The following is a 5,715-nucleotide window of genomic DNA, read 5'->3' on the forward strand; positions in this document are numbered from 1 at the left end:
GAACTGGCACTTGTGGTTGCACCTGGTCGGCCAATGCAGTGTCTGCGCTGCCAAGGTACCGGCCATGTTAGAAGAGAGTGTAAGGTACCCCGATGCTCGCGTTGTCGGCGGTACGGCCACAGCGAAGATGGGTGCATGCGCACGTACGCATCTGCTATCGGATCAGCCGAAGGTGACGACACAGCAGAGTTGGTGATGGACGTGACCGAGGCTGAAGACGCGGCGAAAGGCGCAGGCGACGCGGTGAACCCTGAACCTTCAACAGGTACTGTTACACCGACTGGTGGTGATGAACCAACAGCCAAAGCAGACATAGCATCTGGGGAGCTGGTTACTCAAGAGCCAGCCGGCAAAATCGAAGAAGGCTTCACAAGCACCTCATCGAAGGAGCCTGAGCCGGTGGAATTAACCGAACTTCCGGTGTCGTGTGAGAGTAACAGTGGTGGGGCGCCAAGCAAAAGACCCCGCGAGCAGTCTGCAGGACGGCGTGAGGCGTCCAGCGAAAAGCAAGAAGAGGGGCCACCTGCGAAGGCGACTTCGTTCAGACGCAGCAGCACAAGGCTGCGTCCCAACCCGATATCGGACAATCACTGGCCACCTTTGTCCTCCAGTGGCACGGGTCCACCTGGAGGCTCCGAAGATGTCTAGCTCTATGCTAGACGCCGAAGGTAAGCACCGTGCCCCGGGCTAACTTCTTCACTGTGTAGACATGGCTGTTGCACCGAAACTTAGAGTGGCAACGTTAAATGTTCGAGGTCTCGCCGCCAAGCGGAAACAGAGCCAAGTCTACAGGCTACTTGTGGATCATGATCTGGATGTACTTGCTGTACAAGAAACAAAAGTAGACGGTGAGGAGGGGACCCGGGGCATGGTGCTGAGGTTTACGGCGCGTTACCACGCAGTTGTAAGTCAAGCAATAGGCACGTCTGCAGGCTGCGTTTTGTTCATTAAGAAGTTACCGGGTCTGGTAGTGCAAGATACCTTCGCTTGCCCATCTGGTAGATTGGTTTCCTGTGATTTTGTATTCAATGAATGTCAGTGGCGTATAGTGTGTATTTATGCACCAACCATTTGTGAGGAGCGATCACTTTTTTTTTCAAGCCTAAAGCAGCACTTCACTTTGGAAAGGAAATCTGTATTACTTGGTGATTTTAACTGCGTCCTCAATGGGCGAGATCGAGCAAATGGACGCGTCAATTACGATAAAAGTAGTAGGACGCTAGCGGACGTAGTTACTCAATTCGAGTTAGAAGACGTGGGCAGCTGTATGGAGGGAACGCGGGAGGTGCGTTTCACACATTTTCAGGGGAATAGCCATGCGCGTCTTGATCGCATTTACGTGTCGCTTGAATTAATAGCCCACTGCAAGACATATGCTGTTTACCCAATACACTTTAGCGATCATTGTTTAGTTAAATGTGATATGGGAGAGAAAACACAAGGTGGAACTTTCTCATGGGAGCTGTGGAAGATGAATTCCACTCTGATCACTGACGAATATTTCTTAGATCAGGTTATGAACTGCATCAATGAAATAAAAATGGATGATGGAGCTAAACTTGCAGAACAATGGGAAGAGTTCAAGCAGCAAATAAAAATAAAAGCTATTGATCGTTCTTGCGCATTGAGTTATGAAAGGAAAAAGAAAGAAAAAGAACTCCGAAAGACTTTGGAAAGACTAGTAGACTTGGAGTGCAGACAACCGGGAGAGTATAAAATTGACATACGCAATATTAAGCAGAAACTTGCACTGCATGACGAGGAACGCTACCGCGGTGCACTCGTCTGTGCTAGGGCCGAGGCTTTAGCGGCTGGAGAGACGCCAACCAAAAGAGCGTTAGGGGTGGAGAAAACGAACGCTCGACGGAATCATATCGAGAAAATAGAGAAGGATGGTCGCGAAGTAACTGATACGGACAGCATTTTATCCGTATTTTCAAGCCATTTTGAAAACCTTTTTGCGTGTAGACAGGCAAACCTAGAAAGATTTAAAGACGAATATTTAGGACTCATGCCGCAAGTGAGTGAGGAAGTGAAAAACGCTTTGGAATTATCTATATCTGCATCTGAAGTTGAACGGGCGATTGATAAGTTAAATCCTGGGAAATCTCCAGGACCAGATGGTCTTTGTGCCAAGTGGTACAAATGTTTTAAAAGCGAATTGTCTTCAATACTTGCGGGCGTTTTTAATGAGGCATATGAGGAAAAGAAATTACCACCATCCTTTGGTGAATCGCGTACCGTTCTGATTCCGAAAACAGACGAGGTTGAAAAGCTCAGGCACGTCACAGCGTACAGGCCAATCGCACTGACAAACGTAGACTACAAAATATTAATGAAAATTTTGGCGGCCAGACTTCAGTCAGTAATAAAAGATATCGTCGGTCCACACCAAACGTGTGGAATAAAAGGTCGGTCCATAGTTACTAACGTTCATAAAATGCGATCCGTGCTCGAATGCGTTGACACCTGTCAGGCTCGTGTGGCCATACTCCAGCTGGATCTGGAGAAAGCGTTTGATTGCGTTTCCCACGCTCTTTTGTTTGAAGTATTGAAGCACATTAATGTTGGTAAGATAATTATTGACGGAGTAGCCATGGCATATCGGAACGGTAGTACGAGACTAATTATCAACAAGACATTGGGCCCCCCCATAAGAATCGAGCGCTCAGTGCGTCAAGGTTGCCCTGTTAGTCCACTTTTGTTTTGCATCTATATTGAAACTTTATGTCAGTCGATATTGCAGAATGACATAATTAATGGGTTTAGAGTACAATCTTCAGAGGTCAAACTACTCGCATACGCTGATGATGTTGCGATTTGTAGCACTACCTATGTCGGTATTGAAGAATCAATCAGAGTTTCTAAATATTTCGCCGAAGTTACAGGAAGCCACATAAACTGGGGTAAATGCCTCGGCTTCTGGCATGGATATTGGCCTTCAACACCAGAATTTTTCGCAGCCATTAAATGGACAAGAACGCCAGTTAAATATCTTGGAGTACCGCTCGAGTCATACAAAAGTACTGACGAATATTGGACACAGCAAACGAAAGAAATTAAAGAAAAAGCGAATAGGTGGAATGCAACTTATCTGTCCATGTTTGCTAGGGCTACTGCATGCAACTGGTTTTTTGTGTCTAAGCTGTGGTATGTGATGCAAGTGCTGTACTGTTCCCGGGTCAATGTGCAAAAATTACATCGGGTGTTTGCAATATTTGTGTGGGGGTCTAACTGGGAAAGGTGCAGTCGCACGAATTTGTTTAGACGGGTGAAGTGTGGAGGCCTTGGGCTAGGACATCTGTTTATCAAGCAGTTAGTAAATAGGTTTTTCTTTTTTCGTGAGACAAGAGATCCTTTCCTACTAACAGTGTGTCAAACAAGACTAAGTAGACTGTTGCCCGAGTTTGTTGTGAGCACCCATGTTACCCCAGGGGCTGTGCAAGGATACATGAAGGAAGTAGTGGCCAGCGTGCGGTTTTTGTGTGTTCGCTTTTCAACTGACTACCTGTGGTCTGTTGGAAAGAAAAAACTGTACAAAGATTTATGTGACACGATGCTTCCCGTCCCACTGTACAGAGCGCTATATACAGCATGCAAGGGTCAGAACGTACTTAAACGAGTAAAAAAAATGCCAGCAGCTCCAAGCGCGAAAACGTTCTTTTTCAAATTACATACCGGAACACTTCCTGTAAGAACCTTCCTAGAGGAGCGTGGGTTTTATATGCCTTGGGGATCTCACTGTCTAATCTGTAAGAAACCGGAAACTATTGACCATGTTTTCCTGCACTGTTGGGAAGGAGTTTATTTTTGGGACGTATTACAAAGGACAATCAAAAAAGAGTTTCCGTTAGACCCTCATGGTATCAGGTATTTGGCAATAGAGAACGAGGATGGATTACCTTTCGATTTTCTCATGATGACTGCCTTGCACAGTATATGGCGCTCTAGAATGGCTGGATTTCATTGTGACCCAGACAGAAGACCAGCAAGAGAGTATTTTAAGGAAAGCATCTCAAGATTTCTTGAGGTAGTAAGAACAGACGAATGTGTACCTTTGTGGGTAGAAAGGGTAGAAGCCCTACTGACCATGAAGGAATTCTAGGATTCGATGTGTTATAGTTAAGTTTTAAGTTTTTTTTGTATTGTATGTAGTGAATTGTAATATATCTTAGTAACCCGTTTGTGAAGTTTACCGGAAATAAAGAAAAAAAAAGGGGGTGTAGCTCAGTGGTAGAGCGCTCGCTTCGCATGTGAGAAGTCCCGGGTTCAAACCCCGGCACCTCCAGCCGTCTTTTTTTTCAAGCCTCTTTTTTTCTTTTGTGTAGCGTCTTACTAATTTGAATAATCTTTCTCACCAGCTGACAGCCCTCCCTCACTGCCAGTTCGATCTCCTGCGCCGACAAGTATTGGCTGCATATACAGGCACAGCTCAAATCACTGAAGATTCCGTTCGCTCGCTTTTAAGCAAAGCTTTTGTGAGTTGAATATTTTGGTGGAGGCAGCATCGAACATGAAACACAGGGCTCCAGCGAATCTACTTAATATTCGGGTGCGCAAAAATGCTATTATACCCTTGGAGGCGTCCATGGGAACGTTACTTTTTATCCCCCCATATTATAATAATTCATGCAGCCATGGCTGTCAGGGTTGCCCGTTCAAAAGGACGAGAGTTATCTGTGATATAGGCAAAGCGAGCCAAGATGCCAACATGGGTCAAAAGTAGCTGCGCGTGTGTGAACAAAACATGTGACGTTTCTTTAGAAAGAGTCCATTCAGGTGCCTCTTGTTGGAAGTGTAAAAAGTAGTGCAATACCTCATCAAAAACCTGATTGCCGAGATAAAAACATATAATGTTGACTTTAGGAATCTTCTCGTGGATTATTCTGCTTCTGGACGCCGGTTGATGCGGACGCAGGATGGAAAGTTCGTCCCCAACATCGACGGCGGTCGATGCCGGCCGCGGTATAACTTCTCTCCTCGTTCCAAAGGACTACAGGATTATTCTGCTTTCGTTGCCATCAGGTGAAGCGATGCGTCAAGCAGTAGGTCTACACTTCTGCGTCAGCGGCCGACCGTATCGCATCGATGACTTCAGGAAACCTCTCAAAGACTTGGGCGTCATACAGCAAGTAAGTGGCATCGGAGCATATCAGAAGTCGCACGTGTGGTTATTGAACACGATGACCGAGCAAGCAGAGAAAGCGCTGACAGACGCAGGCGTTCTCAAAGTTAAAGACCGGGTATGTCTCATCATTGACCCGATGCGGCAAGAGGTTAGGATGAAATCGCACTGGCTAGCGTTCGATGTTACAAAAGACGCTATTCGACGTGCCTTCTCTGAATAGGGCGACGTCAAGGAGGTGACCGATGACCGATGGAAAGTCAAGGATTTTGAAGGAGTTGAATCGACAACTCGTGTAATACGCATGCAACTACGAGACGGTGTTTATGTGGATCAACTGCCCCATCGGGTGCATATTGTCAGCAGTACGGCACTGGTGGTGGTGCCGGGAAGACCGCCTTTGTGCTTGCGGTGCCGAAGCACGGGAATTGCGACGCGATGGTAAGGTCCCAAGGTGCAGCGAATGCCACTCTTTCGGTCATGAGCAGGACGAGTGCAACCGTTCACACGCATGAGCTGCAGGGTGGCGACCAGAGACTCAACAGTGTGAACTTCTCATGGATGAGGAAGAATCTGAACAGGCGTCTTTG

At 46.6% G+C, this 5,715-nt stretch overlaps 1 non-coding gene across 1 annotated transcript; it reads left to right on the top strand.

Moving 5' to 3' along the window:
- The first annotated feature begins 4,216 nt into the window (after positions 1-4,216).
- Positions 4,217-4,288, top strand: TRNAA-CGC (transfer RNA alanine (anticodon CGC)). Its single transcript has one exon. It is a non-coding gene; the product is annotated as a tRNA-Ala (tRNA).
- The last annotated feature ends 1,427 nt before the right edge of the window (positions 4,289-5,715 follow it).

Source organism: Rhipicephalus microplus, chromosome 3, assembly GCF_043290135.1.
Source record: "Rhipicephalus microplus isolate Deutch F79 chromosome 3, USDA_Rmic, whole genome shotgun sequence".
NCBI classification, from domain to species: Eukaryota; Metazoa; Arthropoda; class Arachnida; order Ixodida; family Ixodidae; genus Rhipicephalus; species Rhipicephalus microplus.